The sequence below is a fragment of the Passer domesticus genome, chromosome 3 (genome assembly GCF_036417665.1).
Source record: "Passer domesticus isolate bPasDom1 chromosome 3, bPasDom1.hap1, whole genome shotgun sequence".
NCBI lineage: Eukaryota > Metazoa > Chordata > Aves > Passeriformes > Passeridae > Passer > Passer domesticus.
In genome coordinates this window covers 45,558,676-45,583,621 of record NC_087476.1, presented here as the reverse complement: position 1 = coordinate 45,583,621, position 24,946 = coordinate 45,558,676, and the positions used below count along the sequence as shown (strand labels likewise).

The 24,946-nt window shown below is 37.4% G+C and overlaps 1 protein-coding gene across 2 annotated transcripts in view; it reads left to right on the top strand.

The window, feature by feature from the left end:
• Positions 1–24,946, top strand: part of SESN1 (sestrin 1) — a 78,097-nt gene that overhangs the window by 18,076 nt on the left and 35,075 nt on the right. The window contains exon 1 of one of the 2 annotated variants that reach the window (XM_064412883.1): positions 5,992–6,010. The exons of the other annotated variant lie outside the window; for it this stretch is intronic. The gene's annotated coding sequence lies outside the window, so the exon portion shown is untranslated. Of the gene's footprint in view, positions 1–5,991; positions 6,011–24,946 lie in introns of those variants that run through there. 2 annotated transcript variants of the gene reach the window in all.

Below are 24,946 nucleotides of genomic sequence, written 5' to 3'. Positions count from 1 at the left end.
TACTACCAGTATCTAATGCATCAGAACATAGGTGGTGTTTTAAGTGAAAGAAGGGGGCTGGAGCTTGTGGCCTTGTAGATGCAAATAATCCTGAAATTCTTTGAACTGCCTTACTATATGTATGCAACTGAAAGAGTTAGCTTGTATCTTGGAGCTGTTTTCAGGTGCAGTGCTCTACTGTTTCTTACACTTTGTTACTTACTGTTTCTTGCAGCCTCCTACAGGAGAATGGCAGTTCAGCCACTTGGGATACATTTAGGTCATGATCGTGACAGAGCTTACTATGCAGTATTTTCATTGACAAGTTTGTCCCTGGTTTGTCATTGATACATTGTTCACAATAATAATAAAAAAGGTCAGGTTCTGCAACAGATGGAACTATAGGAAAAAGCAACCCTAACAGGAAAATGTTCTCCCTACAGTAGAACAAAAATTTAAAAATTAAAAGTTGAAATAATCTAGATCAACTCAGCTTCTGGTAGTTGCTAGCATCTGAATGCTTTGCATTTCAAACTTAATGTTTCATAGTACAGGTGGTGGGGGTTTTTTTTGCTTGGTTGAGTTTTGGGGGTTTGTTTTAAATGGAATAAGGTAACTTCAGGTTTCTGCACTTACAGCCAACATGGGTGTGTTATAATTATTTGTCAAGGCAAAGGTTCTGGTTTTCACTAAGTCACTGAAAGACAATTACGCAGTCTAAAGACAGGAGCTGAGTTCAGGAAGCTTGTGTTTATGAACCCAACTCAGAGCTTCAAAACTCAGGATCCTTGTAACCCTTTAGGCAAAGTCAGTGAGCATCTACCTAGATCTTCATCAGATGTTTAGCCGTGCTTAAGGCTGTTTCAGGTCTGGAAGTGGGTAGCAGTTCCACACCTATGCTCAAGTAAGCTCACTGTGGAGCCAGAGATTAAATGTTTCCTTCTATCTCCTCTCAGAGCTTGCAGAACATGGTGTTCTTGGAGCATGTTTACTGAAGACCTATCAGATGGGCTTTGCACAAAACAAATCAGAGCTACCCCTCCCACTCCTGAGAAATAGCTTAGTGGTTAGAGCATTTCTAAAGAGTGGGACTCTGCGTTCAGCACCTTTTCTCCCTGAGGTGGTTCAAAGTCATGCCCTTTACATGCCTGGGCTCCCAAGAGGAGAGAACTGAACTAGCTTTTGCTCTTATTTCCGGGCCTGTGAACAAGTTAAGAATTGCATGTAAAGCAGGACTGATGCAGTTGGAAGTGCTGGCTGTGTTGCCATCATTAAACAGCTTAACCTTATTTAGATAGGAGGTGAAATCACCTTGGGCCCATTAGTGACTGGGACTTGGCCTCTACCTTGTTTTAGTGATCTCAGTGCTGAGGTGAGAGCACCAGTCTCTCAGCTTGAGGTTGTGGTTGTGAATAGATGCAGTTGCCTTTTTGTGGTGGGCAGAAAGCTCTAGTACAGTGAGAGATGAGAGTGATAAGGTACTCCTGTCTTTGGTGCTTCCTGTTGGTTAACTTAGGTGACTTCCAACTTGACCTACAGGTTTTGTGAATGCTAGTTAAGGTGCATTACCCTCCTCAATTTCTGTATAACTGTAGAAAAGATAACTTTTGGGTAATAGAGTGAAGTGTGATCTTTGCTAAGAGATTCAGACACTTGAAGAAATGTTGTTGTCTTCAACATCATTGGACTTGTCTGCACAGTATTTATTGTATAAGTCAATTTGACCTTCCACTAAGGTGATACTTCCTTGAAATACTATTTAGAGGCTTCTACACTAGATAACTAAACTGCCTTTATTATGTTCCTGTAGTGGGAATGCTCATGAAACTTTCAGCTCACAAGCATCTGAAAAGGCAGCTGAAAGTGGAGACGTTTTGTCATCTGTTTCTTGCACATGTTTATAGTACCCAGTCTGTCCTAATGCATGAGGGCAATTATCCCCACGTGCTGGGAAGCACTGTTTTCTTCAGTGAGAGTCCTTCCTGAAGTCTTGAGAACTTTTCTCTCCCTTCCTATGTCTCCAGACTTCTTCTAGTTAATATCCCCTCACACGTGAGGGCACTGTAGGTTCATTATTCCTTTATAACTGACTGCCACCTCTTGGTGGAGGTTTGCACCAAAACTGGGTGTCTCTTGGTATTTTCTATGAGTTTTCTATTTTATCTTTAGTTTTGGAGAAAAATGTTTGCATCTAGAAGTTCCCATTAAGGGGAAAGAAGAACAGTTCTTTAAAATATCAATGGGTGTATAAGACTTCATAGAACAGTTTGGCACCTAGGAAGAAAATAATTCATCTCTGGTGGATTTGCAACTTGCTTTCAAAATCTAAGTGCAGCGAGATGTAACCTGCACTACTGCAGCTAAGTGGCTGAAACAGGGTTGCAGAACCAGCAGGACAGTCTGGAGGACGAGCAAAACACTGTCAGCAAGTATTGTACCCTGGGTTGAGTTTAATAGAGGCTGAAGCTGAAATTCTTCTTGAAGAGAACTCTGTATTCTTGTTGCTATTTAAGTTTTCCCATGTCAAGCTTTTTCATTTGACTGTATTATGCAGGAACTAGATCATTAGCATTAAAAGAACCTGAAGTTCTTCCAAGTTTATATTCAGGCCAAATGAAGTAAGCCTCAAGCAAACATGCAACTAGATGACATAATAGCATATATTAAATGTGCAGAGGCCTTTTTATTTCCCCATCTCCTAATTATATCAAACAATAGGAGATGAAATACATGTCTCTTTAGTGACACTGTGCTTCTACTTTGTTTAATAAACCTTTTTTCAAACATAGATATGTGTGCAGTTGAATCTTGCACATAGTGGATGGCCCTGGGCATTGTGAAGTGCCAGAGGTTTCATGAACAGTACCATGAAAACCTGCAACCTGAAGAGAAACCCTGAGTGTTTCTCTGTGACTGAACTTACAAGATACACGCTAACACTTCCCTTCACACTCAGGCCTTCTGATTTTAGGATAACTTCCCATGATTGCATGTGAACTAAATTGCCATTAACTTTGGAGTAGCTCATCTATAAAAACTTATTTGTCTGACTTGCTGTGTAAAACGCATCAAATGGGGAGCATGCTGTCAGTTGCTGTGGCTGAAGTGACAAGATTTAACTCACAAAATGGTGGTAAATTGATTGATTGCAGTTGTGTGAACTTATTGTGATAACAGCTCTTATAAATGTTTACTTTTCTGTCTGTGTTGAAGCACACTTGCATGCTAAAACATATATTCTAGCATCTTCAAAACTTTTTCTTAAAGGATTTTGGAAAGGAAGGAAATGTAGCAAATGCCAAACGTCAAATGGTGCTGTAGACAATTATTGGTTTAATCTATTGGCAGTAGATTAAAGAAGGTGGCTGATGATGGCCGGTTCTTCCCTTTTTTCCCACAAGACTGGGTTAATAGTTTTCTCCCCACCTTCCCCAAGTGACATGAATTAGTTATATGATACCTGGGGTGACTGTTTAGTGACCTCCTAGTTTTAAAAGCTTTTATGAACATCAGAAGCCTAGAGTTATAAATATGGAACTTCAAAATAGTCTGGGTTTTTTTGTTTGGTTCGTTGTTGTTTCTGGAATAGCTAGCATAAAACCCAACGCTGGCCCATTGTCAGGTTAGCAGACTTCCTTTTTGGCGATTCCTTCCCTCTTCTGTGAAGTTTTAATCTTCAAAATATCAAATAGAGAAACAAAAGGAAAACAAGACCCCCATAGTTTTCCTTTTAACATTAAATTATCAATGTCCTTGAAAAAACTGAATCAGCCCTTTTATTGTAGACCATTATACTTTGGGAGTGGAACCAGGGAAAATAGCAGTTTGTGCAAAATGGAAGCTGGAAAGGTTGTGCTTGTGTAATGGTCTGCTTGATTTCTCCCTGCTGGAAATCTGGGAATATCCCCAACCTAAATGACGGACATTTATTAATTTAATCTATCCCACAGTGACTTGCTTCTTGTGGACCCCTTATGCATTACTAGACCAGCTGGTTTGGAAAGGGGTGATTTATAGAGGTGTTAGTGAGTGTAGTTAGATCTGTACTTGGATCAGAGTTCAGGAATAGCATTGAGCACCTACAATTTACATTGTCCAAGTGCTGGTTTGTGAGTTTTACTTTTTACCTTTTGGAAGAACTGCTCTATAAGCTGAAGGGGAAAACAAGTGCTGAACTCTGGCATTAGGCTTTCATGGAGTGAGGACACAGTCCAAGCTCAAATACAACCATTTCTTCTGGTGATTTCTTTTCGTCCTTCTTGGAGTAGAAGAATTTGAGATGTGGGTTTCAGCAGATGACAGTGTAGCAAGTTGCACTTCTGGCTCAAGATATCAGCCTGTTGGAGGACAGAGGCTTTTGGACTTACTGCTTCAGGTGAGTTTGGAGCAGAGCTTTGTGCAGCAGTGCTGGGAGCAGTGCTCAGAGCTGAGCGGGGGTTGTAATGGGTGCTGCTTGCTTGCTTCTCTGCAGACAGAACTGAAACAAGAGAGGAAGTCTAGTTACCGTTTCTGGAGTGGGGAAGAGAGAAGTACAGGTTGGTGAGAGAGAGCAACACAGTAGCTCGTGAAATTAGGAAGAATTTTTTGGTGCTTGTTCAGTGTTGTCTCCCTTTTGCTGCTATGCTCTGGGAAAGGAAAATTCTGTGATCTATGAAGGTTGTGAGAACATAAAGCTTTGAGAATATTTTCAAAGTGAGCAGTATTTTTCAGTAAGGGCGTTGTGTGTGTGTTTATATGGGGCAGTAGAGAGAGGTATTAGTAGAAAGCGTAGCTAATAGTAACACAATAAATACTGCTTTGGAATTTATGCACCTCTGGCTGATTGTTTAGTGTTCTTGTCCTTGACAAGTGCCCTGTGAAATATGAAGATTTCTGTAGAAAAAAAGTTTTAGAAACACTTTTGCCCATTTTAACCTTTTGATAGTCTGATTATCAAATGCTAGGGAGATAGAAGTTCATTCAGCATTAGATTGTTGAGACAACCAAGTACTGAATCATAACCTTAATGCCTCTTTGGTGCCAACTGCCAAATAAAATCATGTTACTGGAACGAAGTGCCTATATCCTGCTAAGGCACAAGAATACTTGGCAGTTAGCAGCCAGTCACTTCACTAGGCTTTACAGCCAGGATTATAAGGAAAGAGTGGGACTTGCAAATATTAGATTAGCAGAATTTAAAAATGAAAGCAACATGAATGGTAAAATCCGTTTGATAAATGTCTTTAGTCCCAGGCTAATAAAGATTTTTGACTCTAGTGTTTTTGTGTAAATTCTCTATGTTCATGTTAATTAAATGTGCAGGGTATTATTGTTGTAGCTTTTTTTTGCACTTACTGTGCACTATCAAACTCATCAAAGTTTTTCCTATTAATTTTCTTTGAGGTAGACCATCTCTGGTCTCTGAATTTCAGATTCCATTTTCTGTCTCAGCTGTCTGGGCATAGATCATATTCATGTCTGATGACTCAATGACTACCTTAGTTAATGTATCCTAAACTGAACTCCTTTCAGCTTTTCCCTGCCCTCTTCTGTCATCGTCATCTCATTGCTCTTGATTCCTACTTTGCCATCTTACTATTTTCCTACAGTGTCACAGGATGCCAACTTTCATGTTGTGTCTTGAAATCAAAAATTTGTTTTTAAAGATCTGTTCATTTCCACTTGTGCTTACTACATAAAGAAATTGATTTCTGTATTGACTGTACAGACAGGATCTGCCCAACTTTGTGTGCCCATAAGGCACACACCTTGCTGGGACTGTATCAATAACAGCCCTTCCAGATTGCACATTCTTGCATCATGCAGCATGCGGGGCTGCAGAACGCATCCCGCTGACGCACGGGAGCATTGCAGAAGAAGGTACTGCTGAGGCAGGACATGGGGGTGGGGAGGTGAGGAAATAAAGCAAACGAAGTTCAGCTGTTTGAAATCCCAAATGAAAGAAAAACTGTCAGCCTGAGGGAGGTCACAATTTAGTGTTCCAGCTCCTTGACAGAGCGTGACAATTTAGGATTATGTGTGCTGAAAGCAGGTAAGTGAAGTAGAATCTTTCTGCTTTGTTCAGGGTTTTGTTTTGTTAATTTGACCTGGTTTTTTATGCTGGTTGTGCAGAGGCTTTTTGCACAATTTTTCCAGTCCTTACTGGTGAACCAAAAGAAAACACCTTGGTAGCATGACTTAACCATGTATTGTGTTACCATTAGAATAATATTCAAAATGTCTACTTTAGATCTGTCTAAATACAGAAAATTATAATTCCTTTCCTGAAATTCTTAAAGGTGCTAAGTGTGTCTAATAGCCTTAAAACTTATTTAAATATTAAAATCTTCTTTAAAATAAAACTCATGAAATAATAGAAACTGTACAGACAGTTCTCAAATAATTTTGATTTCTTCCTAAGAGATTAACACTGGGATTGTGGTTATTTTGTTGTTCAGTCATTGTATTTGCAAACTTATACATTGAATGTATAAACACGTCAGCTTCAAATTCTGCTAATCAAAAGATACTGTAGTTAGCCTTTAAGATCAAATCTTAATTTCTGAAGCCTTTGCCAGCTTGGTGTCACATTCACATTCGTGTGTCCTGCTGTTGAAAGGCACTTTCAACAAGTTGTCTTATTGCAAGGAGGGGACAGAAATATAATCGAGACTTTGATCTCTCAAGAACTTGGCACATGAGTGTTCTCTCTGACTCCTTACTAAGAAATCTTCCTCTGGCATTTCTCCCCAAAATGTACCTTGTCCTGCTTCAGCAATATTGAAATGGGCTTAACACTTCTAGGAATGACCTGGGAGATGAGTGCTATTCCTGGCCTTGCCACTCTCTGATTTGCTGTGTGATCTTGGACGAGTTATAGCCCCATTTCAGTTTGCTCATTTGTAAAATGTAAATAATGCTCATGGAACTTCACAATAGTTTTGAGTTATGTGAAAAGCTGATAGGATGTATTTATAGAAGTATATTTAGTCGAAGTTGAAATATTTTCTGCTAATTTTTGTATACCATTGCACTTTAGAAAAATTCTATAGCATGACATATTAATGTGAAAAAATGATCCATAGATACAGTATGGTGGAAATTACCTAAGAGATGTTATTTCTTGTGAGACTTTGAAAAGGCAACCTATAGTGCTGCTATTTGCAATTTCATTTTATTGCCATTTCACTTCATTTTTCATTTACTTTAATTCATAAGTGGCTAAACATATTCAAACTTTCAAAGAAACTGAATTGAAGGTGGGGGAAAGAAACAGTAATAGGAAAACAACTATGTTATAATCTAGCACATGTAGATACATGAGCTGGCATTCTCCTTCCTTAAAATCCTAAAACATTTCAATTTGGGGGTAGGGTAGATATTCTTATCAAGGCACTAAACTTTGTTTTGCTGGCATTTGAAATGTAGCTAGCTTTGAGAAGTGAGGAAGCTGTTTAGCAGAACACAGCAGTGCTGCACAGTGTTATGTCAGGAGACAAAGAACAACACAGTGAAAGTATAAGTGAAAGCAGCATTTGGCCACACTGGAATCTGACCAGTCAAGAATTGGTGTTTATAACCAAAGGAAAAAAACACCCAAACCCATGGCTTGTCTCAGTATGTTTACCAGTCTTTTTGGCTTAAAATCAGTAATGGGCTTTATTGAAAGCATTCCTTTTAAATGGTGACCTTTGGAGCCAGGCTGTATTGGCATACCTTACATTAGTATGACCTCAGCACAGTTACAAAATAAGTAAGGCTTACAAGTTAGGCTTTTGTGTATTTAAGTTGCATATTCTAATAAACATACTCTGTTTGTATATTACTTCTGTCATCTTACAAGTTGTATTGCAAAGTGGAGCTAGGCAGGAGGATGGGAGGTGGAGAACACCATCATTTTGAAACCAGCTATGGCTGCAAAGTAGACCGTGTAAAAACTGTAAAATTGAGCTATGATTATGCCATATCTTTTCTGGAAGACAGATACAAAATAATAGTAAATTTCTGCAACTGTTTGCAGAAGTTGCAGTGTTCAATTTGAGAAAGGTTTGTCCTCCCTAGGTCACTTATGGAAATGTTTTCTCTTATGAAATTCACATGTACTTAATGTAGGGTGCCAGGGTGATCACTGCAGCTGTTTAAAATAGAAAAGCAGATGGAACAAATAGGAAGATTTACCGCACAGCTTGATCTCTCCCCCTGAAGCAGCCATTCATCATCAGCGCCGCCGAGACAAACTGCAAAACGAGTTTCCCTTCATGGCTGTGATTGGGCTCTGAGAGGTGGCAGAGCTGCACAACAGCCTCGGGATTGGCTGGGCAGGAACACACCTCTGGAATCTGTTTATTTCCCAAAAAATAAGATGCAATCTTTTACATTTTGCCTAGAGATCTTTTATCTTGCATTTAATATCCAAAGAAACCAGAACAAACATAGTTAACTTCTTTGGAACAGATGTAGTACTTTAGATGGGTGGAATGAATTAAAGTTTTTGGTGTTTTATTTGGTGGTGGTTTTTTTGCTTTTTCCTCATTTTCTCCTGAGAAAATTGTGCCTGTGCAAGTTGGCTAGATCTGTTGTTTGCATTTTTCTGAGTGATTATATATCATATTCAAGAAGTTTGTTGCATCTTAGCTAGAGCTGAAAGTTGTTTTCACATTTTATAATGTATTGACCTCAGCTTATACTAAAGGCAGTTATTCTTCTAAAGCTGTTTTTATGTCTGCTCAGTGAAATGTTTACACCTGCAGTCCTATCTTTCATTATTTTGTAAATATCAAGTTGCTATTTCTGATCATGTTTTAGTGAGTTTCTCTTTCTATTATGTTAATAAATTTAAATAGATCTGGAATTTTCTTGGAATTTCTTTTTTTTTTTTAAGTTAAGGACTTAAACTATTTTGATGCCCTATGTAAAATAACTCCAGATTGCAACTGAATGAGTGATTTGATCATCTGCAGTGAATGTTCCAGCTGAGTAAGTATCTGGCATAACTGAATACATCAGAACTCATTAACCTACTTCCTCTCTCTCTCTCAAAAAAAAAGGTAGAAAATTATATGGAAAACACATATGACTTTTGTTGTGGTTCACATGGGATGCATACAGAAGCAGGCTAGTTTGTGAAGCAGGAACTTGTGGTTGTTATCAAGTAACAAGGATTTGGACCAGCACCAAACAGGAATATTGACTGTAGGAGTTATTGCCTTCAGAAGAAAAGGCAAAGATACAGAGGAGAATGAGAATGGGAATAGATGAGAGGGAAGATTGAAGGCAAGAGAGACTGACTACCAGAAAGCTCTTAAAACCCAAGTTCACTTTCGCCCCCTCTTCCCTGAATAATTGGATTTGCTTCTGTTATATTTAAATATGGATAAAGGCAGTAGTCAGCAATACTTAAATTGCAAATCAGCTTTTGGAAATGCATTTATTTTCCTGATCTATACAGAATTAACTGTTGAGATTTTTAAAAGACCAGCTGTGATACCTCATTGGTGTTGCTGAGTTAATATTAAACATTCCCTTCTTAAATCTTTGCACCCTCAGTGATGGTTTTATAAGCTTCCACATTATCCTATTAAAATTCCTTGCTCTTTGGAGCAAAATGGGGAGGAAATAACGTGCACATACGGAGGCATTACCAGCAAAAGATACTTTCAATTCCCTATTACACAAGTCTTTTTAATTGTTTGTTTAAAATCTTATCCCAGCAAAGTGACAGAGAAAAGCTTTTCTCAGAAACGTTAAAAAAAATTACGGAATTCCACAGCTGCAAATGGAGGAGTGGTATGGTGTTGTTGATTTCTAGGTTTTTTGGTTAATTATCAGCTAGATAACATGCAAAACTAACTTTTTCTCTAAAGAAAACTTTCTTCCTGTTGGATAGGAATGGAAGAGCTAGCAGCCTCATTCCTTTTATGCTCACTTTTTAGCTGTTAATTGGAACATTTTCAAATTAGGGTAATTAAGGGAGCTCTGTGAAGGAGGGAATCTTGTTCAGTGCTGCAGAGATTTCTGAAGACTTGCTTTGAGCAAGAGCTTCTCTGGCTGCTTCCCTTTTGTAAACTGTAGGAAGTCCTGAAAATAACCGTTTATATCTGTGCCTTAGGGCTGATACAACAATTTAGGGTTTCTTTGGTTTACCAGCATTGTTTGCATATGCTGAGACATAGTGAGACTGAAGGATGAACCTGTGCTTTCAGATCTAAATTTGAAAGGGAGTTTCATTATTGTATTACTATAGGCTTTTATATTGCATATGAAAATGTCCCCTTTACATAAATGTTGCTGCTATCTATTGACGTTTGTGGAAAAAAAGAAGATGCATCTCATCACTTACTCCATAGGCAAAAAATAGCTAGTGAAGCAATTTTTAGAGTTCTTGTTTTGTTATCTTAATTGACAGTCTCTTAACCTCCTTAAAATATTTGCTGATACTAAGTTGGTTAGTAAAATGGGAAGCTGGTAGCAGAGAGCTTCAAAAAGTGTGATTGGATAGCAGATGACATTTCAGACTGACAACTGCGAGATATGCATGTAAGGGGAGGCAAATTCTCATTTTACAGGCTGTGCTCTATATGCTTGCTTTTCAGAAAACAATGAAATTACAATAGAGCTGTCCGTTCATATTAGAAAATTTGAATTCCTATTAGAGAATGGGAACAGTGTTTTGCTGTTTCTGCCTTATATGAAAGAATAAAAGGCTTTCAATATCCTTGTTGGGTGGTAGTTCAAAAGCAAAATGAGATTACTTCTTTTTTTATTATTTTTCTTAAATAAGGCACAGCTAACCTGTGAAACTTTGTTTCTGTAGGCTAGTATGTCTCCTAGTAGCCTATAGTGGTTCAGACAACTGCACAGAATCTGGGAGAGGTTTTTGGAAGGGTGTTAAAATGTGCTGCCCAACTCTGGCTCTCTCTGAGGGGTTGCTGGAGGCAGGCAGTGCCTTAACAGGGCAAGTGGTCTGAGACATGTACCTTACCCTGTTTTCTGGGCCTCTGGTTGCTGTTGCTGTTAGCACTTACCTAGGGGATGATTGTGCCTTTGTCCCAAAAATAAGAGTATCCCTCCCTCAAAAACACAGTGATCCATGCTGCTGGGAGAGGACTGCACTTGCAAGTAGAAAGAAGAAGGCCAAGTGACAAAGATGCAAATGAGGAGACAGAGTGAAGGACCTGTTTCACAGGCTGCCCCTTGCTGAAGGTGTCCCAAGGAGGGTTGTTGGTGGCTGCATGCTTTATTTAGTCCTCCACTCAACATACATGAAATGAGAAAGGGGCAACAAAAAGCAAACCCCGGAGTTGCTGGGATAGCTGTGGCTGTTCAGGAGAACCGTTTCCCTCAGTGATTTGAGTCCTTCTCATGTACAGAGGTTTATAAATAAAAAGAGGAAGGGTGAAGTAAAAAAAAAATCAAAATTATATTTTAAGGAATTGTTAGGAGATTTGGCTTCTGTTCCCCTCTCAAACTCAAAAAGTCTGGACGAGTATTTATCTGCAGAGGTGATTATATTACTCAAATAATATTTTACAGTTCTTGGACAAATCAGTAAAGTAAGAAGTTGCTTTTAGCAATTTAGAAACAGTGGGTGATAGATATCTAGAGATGCTGATAAGAAAGAGTTTAGTGTTGGTGTGTTTATTGTTTATTCAGAGAGGCTGTCACCTCACAGTGACCTAAACTGTGTCACATCTCTGGTTTTAACAACTAAACTTTATAATATTTTTCTTTTCAATTTGTAGAGTAGTCCTGGATTTTGTCAGATCTCCAGTTGTTTCCAATACTTAAAAGAAGTAGAAGCCTTAGCATTGTTAAAGGAGTCCTTAGATGGCAAAAGACTCAAACCCCAAGACTGTGATTGAAAACATAGTGGAGACTTTGGAAGCATAGAGTTATTTATTTTGGAGGTGAGTGTTCCTAGATTATGAATTAAATGCCCATGGGGAAACAGGTATGTTCAAGGACATTCCCAACTATTCTTTTGCCCTGTAAGTGTAAAAAGAACACGTTAAGCTTACTGCTTCTAATATTAAAAATAAATCAAAAGTTAGAAGAAAATATTACATGTAGTACTCCTCTTCCTGGAAAAGGGTTAGAGAGGAATATGGATTCCTATTAACTAAATTTCATGATACTTTGCATACTGCTGTAAGGCACTGATGTGCTGGTAATGGCAAAAGAGGATCTTACAGAAAGCATAACTGAAAAATCTATGTAGAAATGGTTTTACATCATTGTGTGAGTCAAGGCAATATGGAATTAACTGTTGGCATGGGATTTACAGTTCCAGTTGCTCACACAGCATTCCAATAATAACAAAAAAATCCCAAGAAATGCACTTTGGAGTTTGCTCATTTATGTTAGTTGCCAGGATATCAGGAATTATTTAAATTTATTTTACTGTAGTTTAAGAAAATTCTTTTAGGTCTTTTATTTTAATGTAGATCAATATGATGGTTTGGTTTTGAAGCTGCTGAGTCTGCAGTTGGGAAAGTTCTGTTCCTCAGTCTGATCTGCTGATCCATTTCTGGCTGCTAGCAGCTCCCAAAACAGTGAGACTTACAGAAATAGGCTGTAGGTTTGGTTTACTGCCCTCAGGCTCTTCAGCCTGTAGGATTCACATACTACAGATTTGTCTTATTTTTCATTTAAAATTCTTGCATTTAGAGCTTTGTATAATCGGGACAACACATATGTGACAAAAATGTGTCATGAATTGACAACTTTGGCTCTTGTAGCATCTCATCACACTTACTTTATTAAATACAATGGAAATGGCCTATTGGGTAACACTGCACAGAGGCAAAACCAAGTAAATGTTTAACAATAGCTGCAGTGGTTTGTAGGAATGTGTTTGTGTTGCTTTTAAATGGCCTTCTTCCTAGTCTGCTTTAAAACAAGTGTTTATATATATATATATATGTAAGACCTTGCTCTTGGCTTGTCTTTGCATTTGTCTTAGTATTTTTGCATATCTTAATCTTGGACAAACTAGCATGGAGAGTTACTTAGAATAAAATGAACTAAATTTCTCTTTTAAAGCAAAGGAGATGAGCTTTTGCTAGTGGTGTTTCTTATCAGCTCAGGTTAGTGAAGGGGAAAGATGGAATGAAAAGACAGAAGGCAACCTCATTCAGGAGAGCACCAATCTATTGTTTAGTGAAACTGAAAAGGAAGTTGTTGCGATTGAGGTGGTAAACTACTCAACAACAAGAACAGCAGATGGGGGAAGGCAAGTGCAGATGTTTGGCTTGGCAAAGGGAAAAGCTCAGAGAAGAACTGATTAATTCCTTGTGCTGAGAGGATGCAGGAGTTTGCAAATAATAAAGTTAAATTTAAGAGGAAAAATTTCAAAATCCCCCTGTGTGTAACTTTCTTCTTCTAAATATTAAAGGCAAAGTGAAGTTTTGTGGTTTGTTTTTTTTTTTTTTTTTTTTTTTTTTTTTAATTGGATTTCTTTCAGATGATAAAGGTCAAAATGTTATTCTTGAATGCTGGAAATGTTTAACTTCAATTATGCTCACTTGTCCAGGATCTATCATGCAGCTCAGGGAATAGGCTGAGCACAAATATTTAATGAATTCTGGAATTTACTTTTATGTTTCCTGGAGGAAGTAGAAACATCTCTCTTATGTTGGCAAAAAAAATAATTTAAAAATCAATTTTTTAGTGACTTCAGACTTACTGTGAACTTTGTACCAATTTCAAAACTCAACTAAAGTAATAGCTCCATCAGCTGGTGCTAATTGTTCCTCACAATGAAGAATGTTAATCTAGAAATGAAGGTAAAAGTGTTCATTTTTTCAGGCTAGTTTTTGGAACAGCATGCACACACCTCTGAGAAGGTGAGACCTGACTGTAGAAATGTGGTGTTTTAATAGCATGGTGAGGAGTGTTTGTACATGTGTGCATAGGAATGGGTTTGTGTGCATATACAGCTGGTGGTAATCTCTGGTGTTACATGCCAGTTGTTCATAGTACTGTGGGCAGTCTAACTGGGGGCAATGAGCAGGGGGCAGTAATTCCTGAATACATCAGCAGTCTGGGCAATGCTCTGACTCAACAGGGATTAACAGTGCTTGCTTTGGTTAGGAGAATCTTCAGCATTAGAAACCTGTCTTGGTGGCTATTAGAATTGCATTCCCTTTACTGTGGGGCATTGCACTTCTGTGATATCCTTTTTGTGTTTCTTGTTAAAATAAATTATAAGCCTGCTGTGATAAATGGCTGAGCAGGAAACACCTTGGTACCCTCAGTGCATTAAAATAAAAGGTGAAAGAATTCTTTGCCAAAAGGAAGCTGATAAATAATTGCCTTCCACACAGAGGGATTGGACTCAGTTATACCATTCTGCTTCAAGTGGAAACTAAGGTAAAAATATATAAACAGTTTTTTCAATCATTGTAAAAGCTCCAGCTATTGTAGTTTAAACCCCCTCCTCTCTGTCTTTACTTCTGCAGACAGGTGTGTGTAACCTCTCTGTATTGAACAACTGAAGGAAAAGAATGAAATGCCACAAAGTAAATGTACGTAAGAGTGACTGATCTAATGTTTGAGGTACCAGATCAGAGCTGGATAAGACACTGAATATGGTTTGATTTGGGAGGAAGAAGTGCATGGGTCAATAGTTTTGGTTTGTTGGTTTATAGATCAAATAGATTTTGGAAATCACCCTATATCAAGATGAGTTTCAGTATTTTTATTTATTTACAGAGTTTTCAGTATTTATTTTTTTCTGCTTCATAATGCTATTACTAAGAAATATTTCTGTCAGTCTAAAATTTCCTCACTCTAAACTATTCTCCATTTTATCCACAGCTATAAACTGTAGCAATAGAAGTGCTTTTGTCTTGTCATTAATATGACTTAATTTGAGACTTTTATAGCTACCCATGTATCTTTCTAAACTAATGTTGGTTTGCATTACTGAGACATTGCCTTGTGCAAAACGTGCATAGATATACCCTGACTTTTCCTTGGAAAGAGTCATTATGACCTTTTCTTTGAGAGAGTCTACCCTTTTTTTTTTTTTTAAGCAGATCTTTTGATATTTGACAGGAGCACTTGAATTACACAAGAGGAATTTTCTTTTTCCCCATGGCTACCACTCAGATTTGTCAAACCTATAAGTGCTAAAAAGAAGGATTTGCCTTTGTGCTGTTAGGAGCCTCTAAAAACTTTGCAGCAGTTGCAGGCATTGCTTAGGAGTTGAAGGAAGCTGTCAGATTAGTAGTGACAGTGGAGGTGCAAGGGTAAAACTGGGCTCTGTCATGTGGGCTCTGTCTTCAAATTTGCAGTCTAGTCAAGTAAACATGGTAGATTTTTCCTTTCCTTGGATTTGTGGGGCGGGGTGGGGGGAATATTACAGATGGCCCATGCTATAACTCTTGTGATTCACTGGAATTTCTGGACTCTAACAGTCTGCTCAGTGTAAAGAAACTTCTACTTGGATATGAAGTTATCCCTGTACCCTAGGCACCAGCAGCAGCAGCATTATGCCGCAATGTCAAAGTTTGCAGGCTTGAAGCTTAGTGGGAGTTTATGCAGGTGCTGCTTGTGTTCAAAATCATTCATGCAACCTGAATTCTTCCCCGGAGTGTTGGCATTCTTTTCAATTGCATAGAAAATGCAATCCTCACCACAGTCATTGTCCAGTTAAATTCTGAGACTATAAACTCAAATTTCAGTGAAAGACAAATTCACCTCTTTCCCATGTCCAACTTTATATCATCTAAACTTTTTGATACAGGATATTCTCTGAATCAGGGACTACCAAGGGTTGAAAAAGGGAAGTTCCTGTGTTTGCACACATTGTCTCAGATCTCTGGTGGAGCTCTGTTTCATTGTTGTAGTCTATTTATGCTTTCCTCCATGTTCTGGAAATGCTGAAACTGCAGAAAGCAAGAGTGTGGTTCTGAGCAACTGCACAGCAACTTCTATTTTAATCACTTTCATCAACTTTATCCTACAGTGAAAGCTTTGTGCTGTATCTCTTCATCATGGGGGGAGGAGGGGGAATTTAATTTGTAATTAAGCCCTATTCTAATATCTGATTTACATATGGAAATCATAAAAATAAAGATGTTAAACATTTCCTAGGACTTTCAGAGCCTTATGAATCAATAAGTGGTTGACTGAATAGTTTTGTACCAGCAATTAAAATACAAACCTATTAGTACTGTTAGCCCATGGATTCGGGGCATGGAAAAAAAGATAGAAAATATTAGTTTGCTTCCCAGAATAACAGCATCACAACATGAATTTGATGTTAAGTAGAAAATTCAAACCTGATTCTGGGGGACTGAGTATTTAATCTCCCAGGAATTTTTCTGCTTGCTGGTTAAGGTAGTTTCACTAAGAAACAATTATACGCTGTTGGTATTGGTAAAAAAGAAACCTATACCCTGTGTGTTTTGCCAAGTTGAGAGTTGTTTTTCCTAGGTGGGTGCACATGTTCTTATCTTTCATGTGGAAATTAAGTATTGACTGAAAAAGGCAACTCCTTGTTTGCTTGTTCAGGTGACAGATGCTTTCCTTTAATACATGTACAGCCTTGCTCAGTAAGGAGGTACTGCTGCTAATGTGTCCCTTGGGTAATAAATAAGAAAGAATTTCAGTTTTCATTTCTGGCTTAAAACCAAACAAAAATGTTTATAACATTTAATTGGAGCTCAAAAAATAAGAAGTAATGTTAAATATCGGCATTAAATGCAGTTCTCCAAAATAGAGAATGCTTCTGTTTTAATGTAATGTCTGTACTGTCATTTAGGTTTTTGCTTTAGTGATACTGTATTGTTCTTTTGCATAGGAAGTACTGTTTATAAGATGTATGAAGTTTAATTCCATTGTTATGAGTATTTAAAATCATATTTTTAGATGTTTTGATAATCTTAGCCGTTTTAGAATATCATAATATTAACTGGCCAGATGTTTAAGCAGCTATAAAGTACCCAACATTGCAAAGAAGAGTCAAACCTACCTTACAATGCTGAAAAAAAAAAATCCCCCATCTCTTAAACAAACACTTTGTCTCAGTACACTTTGTGGAGCATTTTATCTCTCAGAATGTTTCCCGTGTTTGTTACATGGCTCAGCTCCAGAAGAGCTTTAACATAGCCAGCCTGCCCTTTTCTTGTATGCTTTGCTGATGATGTTTTCCTGCTCTTCATTACTGAGGTCTGTAATGAGTGCTATATTGTAATTGCTTCTTCCCTGCATATCCCTGATACATGTATATTTCTTCCTATATCTCAATTCTCACATGTTCTGTTGTTTCCATGTCCTGTAGAACAAGGTTTTATCTTTCTGTCCCAGGAACTCAAATTTTCATTCAGGCAGAAATAGGACTTCAGGACTGAGCTGCTCTAGAACTGTTTTTTAAAGGGTACCTTTCCATATCACCCTCTATTCCATGGGTGCCTGGACGTACTGTTCAATCAACCATTCATTGATTCATAATGGTCTGAAAGCCCTAGGAAATGTTTAACGTACTTATTTATCTAATATCCTGATCTGAGGATATAGAGTATGAGTGTATTCTGTATTTCTTTTAACATATTCTGTCATGTCTTCCAAAACAGAAGAAATGTCTTAAGGTTCTCATTTTCTGAGTAAATATCTAGTTTGGGTTCCTCTGGAATTCTGTATGTGTTGGTACATAATAAATCTTTCTCATTATTAAATTTCTAAGAATCCTTTCTACATTAATGTCTTAATTTTAAAAATAACCTAATTATATTTAATTTAGGTTCTGTTTTCCAACCACTTTATAATTTACTCTGACATACAAAATTTCATTATTACTATTTATTTGGGACAACATTGTGATGGAAATATTGAGACTTTAAGCCTGGGAGTTGAAAGTTATAAACATGTCAAATATGCTATTTTGCTGTCACAGAAAAGATCCTGCCTGAACTGGCAGTATTAAATTTTCTTTAGCAGACAGGTAGCATGAATTAGTTACATTGCTGAAGTCTTCTGCTGAGCATCCAGTAGCTGCCTTGACAGTAGTTTGGAGTGAGACTTGATGCATTGCTGGCCAGAGGGAGAATTTGTTCTAGCAGTGGTTGTTAAGATGGACTGGAGTTTAAATTGTTATGACAATTACCACACTTGGAAACATAATGTATTACTGGAAATTTTTTTTCCTGGTTGTTACTGTAGGGAAGGGAAATATTCCTTTGGAACAATTTGTACAGTAATAAAATGTAAACAAAGACTGTATGTAATGTACAGGGTAGGTTTAGACATGGATTAATCAGTACAGCAATAACAATAAAATGCTTGCTTTTTGTAATGTCCCTGACTTTGGAACTGCTTTGTCAGGCAAGTCTGAGCCTATGAAGGGACAGCAGAAAGCCTGAGGTACTATTAACTTGAAAGATGTCAGGCAGCCCAGGCTATGGGAGCAGATGAGTTTTATTTCTCTCACCCATATTTCAAGCCCAGAGCCTTTTCAAGAGGCAGCTCACCATTTCTTCCCTGATGGATAGCAGTCATCTTCCTTCTTATATGTTGATTTTTCTCCTTGCATCTTTCCTTTCCATAGAGTTCTTTGACTTTTCCACTTGCTGAGTCTTAAAGCTCCTTTCTTACTTTGTGGAATCTAAGGAGTTATTTTTATATGACTGTTGCCTTTGAGGTATGTGTTTTCAGCTACCTCAGTATTCTTTCTGTCTGTCTTTGTATCAGGGCACTTTTGTCTTGAGTCCCTTCTGCTGCAAAATGCACAGACTAGGAAGCATCTCATAGAAGCTGAGAGAAGTGTACAGACTTCTAGGCCAGGTTAGAGAATTGTGATGATCTAATTTAGTCTTGTGCATGTAGGTCAGAGTTTTGTTTCTCTCCCAGAAGCTGAATACAAGTTAAGTTTCTGAAAGGTATCTAAATTTACTTAAAATTTGAAGCAAATGATGTCCATTTCTTACAGGAAATGGACATCATCATCAAGTAAGAGCTTTCAGAGTAATTTTCTTGCTGCTAGAAAGTGGTACCTCTGTAAGACACATTTATGTAATATCAATTTCTATTCATTATGGTTTTCTGTGAGTTAATTTATGATTTAAAAAAAAAATTCCCCAATCTTTTTATAATTCTTAGACATCTTAATGAGTATTAAAGGTGTGTGTATATATAAAAATATTTATATGTGTATATGCAAAAATATCGAGTCATCTCTCAGCTTCCATTAATTTGCCTAGAGTGAGGTTCTTAAGGTGTGTACTGAGAAGCTCCCCTTTCTTTACCAAATCAACAGGAGCCTTAAAAATCCTTCCAGTATTTTCAAGTAAATTCTGACACCAGGAAAATCATCATAAACAATCTCCCTCTGGAGACAGTGCTTTCCAAATTACCTTCTCAAGTGTGCATGCTGATTATTTTCTTTGTCCTTATGTGTGGGATAGCTAAATTAAATGCATTTTCACAGAATCACAGAATGGGGAAGGTAGGGAAGGTGCTGAAGAGAGCTGTTAGGTCTGTTGAGATGCCCCAGGGAAGAAACAATTACTAATTTACTATATCTAGGCTGTGTATGAGAAGTTTATCTGACTGTTTTAAAGGCTACCAGCAGCATGTGTTGAACCTGTTATCTGTTGGGGAAGGCAAGCTAGAAAGGTTTCAGAATCTGTCCTCAGCATGTGTGTCAAACTGAATTTTGCCTTTTACCCTATCACATATTATTGCCTAGGCAGTTAGAAACTGCTTTGCCAATTATTTTTTTTTTTTTTTTTTTAGGAATTGAAATTCAGCTGGCTGAACTGGTTCCTTTTTTGTTTCCTTCTTTAAATAAAAGCATTGTTTCTTGTTTCTCTAGTTTTTGGTACTTTGCCCAACATCCATAAAATCTTGAAAACAATGCTAGCCATTTCAGTCAATTCTGTATATATTTAAGGTGAAATATAAGGTTTTTTTAAATTGGCTAAGCTTTTTTACTTCTGTCTGGACTGACTTTCTGTCTTCTGTGTTGATGTTGAGCTTTGAGGATTAAAGAAGGAAATTCAGATGGTTTTGTTATGTTGCCTTTTTGTTATTTTCCATTCACTTATTATCTCATCCCAGAATTTCAAAATTTTTGGTTTTAGTAGATGCTGAAATTCTGAGGTTTTGGCATTTTTTTTTCTTTCAGGGCCGTGAAAGTCTGTGTTCCATGATATAGCCATATGACCTTGTTTGCCTGTGTTACAACACCCTATTAGATCTTAATTGCATATGCTAGTGGAAATAGAAGCTGTACCAAATAATTCAAGTTATTTTTGACCATTACAATATAGACAAAATACAATAAGCAAGTAAGGATAATATTGTTTCTAAGCAGAATATGGACAGAAGATCCAGACATGTATTTCTAAGATATTATCAGATTACCTTTACCTTCATAGTTGAACTCTTTAATTGGATGTTAGATGGGTTTTCCTGGAGAAGCAGAAATCTCCACCCTTTTTTTTTATTTACCTTGAAATATCATTTAGGTCTAATGAAAGAGCAAAGAGCAGAAAGTCAGCCATAGCTTTTGTGGCCAGGTCTGGTTTCTTTGTCAGGAAAATCCTTTTATTTAAAAAATACATGTTGTGTTCACACATGCTCACAGATTTCATTATGGTTAACACAAAAACTTAAAAAACAGATTTCTGAAATACAGCCTTTTAGATACTTTTATGGAAGAAAGTCTTGTCAATTTATGACTAGCATTTAAATAGTGTAGTAGTCCCTATATTTATCACATAGCTTTGAATTGTTTACTAAAGCAATTTTACAATCAGATGAATTCCAGAAATCTTTCAAGATAATTAATGATTTAGATTTTTTTTGTTCATGCAGGCACATTTAAGGAGGTGAATCTTGAATTTTCAGGTTTTGAAAATCAGCTTTTCTTGGTAATAGATTTTGACAATTTTTGTCTGATTAAGTTGAAAATGAAAAGAGGAATGTTCAAAGTGAGTATAAAAGTTTTGAGATATTACTCTGTATTTTGCCTGTGATCTTTGCTATTTAGTAAGTAAAAAAGAACGTATCTTTTCTTAACAAAAGATGAGTGAAGCCTACCAGTGGTTCCTTCCTCACTTATTTTCTGTAAATCCCCTTCTCATCTAGAATTAGATCCTTTTGTAACCAGTCTTTATTGTAATTTTCTCATTTTGCTTGCCCAGATAAGTATTATTGTCTAATAGTGAAATCCTGTGGCCTAACACTGGAGCAGAGGACCAAAGAGTCTCGAGGAAAGTGCTCGTCAACAAGGCTGACACGTAAACTGGGGACACTTGACTCACATGCCTTTGACACTGGGCACATCAGGTCTTGGGGGGTGGGACCTGAGCAAAAACAAAAGCCTGGAATTCTACTTGTGATCATTAGGCAAGTGTGCAAAAAATATGATATTCCTGGAAACAGGCTGATGAGCAGGGCCTTTTAGATGTTAAAGCACAGTTGCAAAAGGAATGAGTCATGCCTGCTGGGCTGTATCCACTGTAATTTATGGCCAGAGCTGAACTTGCTGAAAATTGCAGTGTAGCTGTGCTAGTTCTCTAGAGTCTCGGGTAAACAAACCTAAATTTCTAAGCTTGTCAAATAAAACTTCCTTTACTTCTCCCATTTTTTCTTGAAGGGGGAAGAGCAGCACATCACACAGGCTTTCTTGGCTCCTTTAAAGACTATTGCAGATCTATTTAAACTTTTGTGCTAGACTCATTGAGCAATGTCTCTACTGGTTGTTTTGTACCGATTGTCTCCAACTAATGTTTTGAAAAAGTATATGGATTAAAGTATTTTTATTAAGTATTTATCATAGGACGTATGTGCAAAGATGAATTACAGAGTATACCAAAATTTACTGTTTTGAGCTCTTATCATACAGACTATACAACAAGCAGATTTCTTTGTTTTTGAGGTTTACAATTTGTCATATATATAACTTCCTCATTGTACCTGAAAATACTTGAAGCAGAGAGAGCCATTTCCTCTTCATGCTTTGATTACACATCTCTCTGAAACCATATTACTACAGTTCAGGTAAAAATTCTGGTTTAGAAGGTGTACTACCATATTTGAGAGATAAAGGAGGCTGTTTCGTCAATATATAGGCTTTTTGGATGTCCAGGTAATGGCTGAGTAAGTGATTCTTGGGACAGAACAAAAAAGAAACTCGTTTATACTTATTGTTTGAAATTAGCATTTCAGAAATAAATTGACATCAGTAATCCAGCAGACTCTTTGGAGTCCAGTTACACAGAACTGTATGCTAATTTTGAATTACAAGTAAACAACATGCAGATATTTGGATTACGCATATTTAAATTTTCTAGTTTGGAAGCTAAGCTTTTCATAAATTTCTTTTCTGAAGCTGAAAAGAAACAGAGTTTGAAGGCTTGCTTGACTCAGCTAGTAATGACAGATAGCATCAAATGCAGCTATTTGGCTTCATACCTGTAGTTTTCATGTTTAAAGCCCAGAATTACTTGCACCTATGTCATATGGGGCTTTTGTTACCCTAGTGAATTTATGAGGATGAAGAATTGGAACTGAAATTCTGTCTTTATTATAATACACTCCTACAGTGTCTCTTATCAGATCCTAAGGTGCTTACACTTTCACAAGGAAACCACAGCAGTAGCTGTTCCCAAGCTGACTTGACAGTACTACAAGAGCAATGTTTGCATAGTTTTGTCAGTAGTCTGTTTTGCAAATGCTGTTCCATACATAACCATAATTAAAGTTTAAGCTGGTTTGAGTCTTGATGTAGATAAATGTACACTGCGTTATAAAAGCTTCTTTTTCATTTGGTTTTATCTCTTTCTTGTTTAAGTAGTTTGTAAATGGTGTTTAAAAAGGTATGGACATAGCTTGTGGCAGTTTAACCAAACCCATTTTAAAGAATAAACAGTAGCAGTTTACGTGCAAATACTGCATATAGCTAAGGCCATGGAAAAATTTCTCAACAGATCTTGTCTCCTCTCACAGTACAGCTATCTGCTGAGCATATCTGCAGGAATGCTCACTGCTTTTGAATCTTGTTAGGTCAGTGAACCCCCCAGTAGAGTAGGAATGAATTGTCCAGGACTGAGCAGCATCAGCAAAGCCATTTTAGCTGCCTGAAATCAGATACCATTTCTAGTTTTGTATGGTCATTAATGACGTGAACGGAGTGAAATTACAGGTATGCATCTGGGATATAACTTGACCTTCATTATGGTTGAATGTCCTCCAGGAAGTATTAGACCTGTTTCTCATTTTAAGAGGCAGAGTTTATTAGCTCTGAAATGGTGAAAACAGTGTCAGAATTATATGGTTTCTGCACTGAAGCTGGCTTGTGTTCAGACACCTTCTTGCACTGACGGTCTGTAGAGGTGCACTTTAGACTTTTGGACCTGGATGAATTTGCAAGCTCAGCTGTACAACTGTAGAAAACTAATTTTAAAAAAGCTTTGTTTGTGGACTTAAATATATTTCCTATGGAATCATTCAGATACAGTGCAAGGGCAAACAAATAATGCAGATGGAGCCCAACTGCATTTTTAAGCAGAAGAGAACTCTTTTGGGATGTCAGCTGTAGGAAAAGAATTTCCTCTCTTGATGGTAAGGTAAGCTTTCAGTTGCAGAAAGTACAGTGCTTGAGTAAATAAGATCAATTATTTAAAGATGACAATAATAAATAATAAGCAGCAGATATTTGTAGACAGGGCTTTCACATTTACTTTGATCACATACGTAGCCTCTTTTTCCTTTATGGATTGCTATACCAATTTATATTATAATTCAATAAACAGCGTGGTTTAGTCTTTTTCCCCGGGTATTAATTTATTTTTATTATGTTGTGACAGTTCCCAGACATCGTAATCATTGACTGTGTTTCCACTGTGGTAACTGCTCTAGCATGATGTTTTCTTTTTGCTGCTCTCCAATGAGATTATAAGTTTTTTTTAAAGTAGGAAAAAGTGTCTCAGACTTTTCATAGGGAATTATTCCATACAGACTGAAGTGCCTGATCATTGCCTCAATAGTGAATAAGAAGCCAGTTTAACACAGAAGAAAACTTAGCACTGATTGACAAATAAAAGTGGAAATAGGGCTTGTGTGCATGACTACAGGCAAAATGTTTTTCTTTAAGGAGTCCTTGAAAGGAGACAGGGAGTCCTAGGTTAAATGTAGGATAAAAGAAAAGGGGCATGGGGTGTTAAGAGACCTACGGTTTTCCAGCCATCTTCTTTCCCTGTCTTTACTGTGCCATTCTATGAACACATGTGCAAATGTTCACAAGTTAGGGTAGCCCAAGGCTCCAGTGGAGGGAAAGGTCCTCCTGTCAGCTATACCACTGTCTTCCAGAGTTGCACTCAGCATTGTTTCCTCCTTTTTTTCCTCTAGGATTGATTTTTCTAGTCACATACATTTGAAATGTTCTTGAGTCCTTTTCCCTTCCACCCTGAATTTCCTTTGTAGTAGCATTAGAAACATCCTTTCACATTGACTAAGTAAAACTGCAAAAACCTACTGCTATCCAGCCATTACCTACATCTTACACTGGCTGGGTCTTGGACTTCCATTCTTCTGCTTCACCTCTATCTGTGAAAACTTGAAAAGAGTTTCCATGCATTCCTTCTTTTTATCACCTCTGACTCGTTTTTTAAAGTCTGACCATCATGCATTTGGGAGAAGTCTTGCATGGAGGCTCACTGGTCCTGCTTTTGTGTGAATTTTTGTAAGTATACCGAGGGTCCTCAACAAGACTTCTTAAATAGCTGTGTGTTTTTGTTTGCCTTTGTGTGTGCCTTGAGAGGCTTGCTGATAATCATCACTGTTCTTTGATGTGATGACATCTGTTGTGTGAGGAAAAAAATATATGGGCCTTCCAGGATGTAGGGCAGGATTGCTTTCTGTTGGCAGAGTTCGTGTGAGCAGGGAATGGGGATATAATTGCAGTAAATTACCAGTGAAGGAAACAATAGAGGAGAGCGCAGGTGGAAAGTTCCATCTGAACTTAAGCCACTGCTAAGGA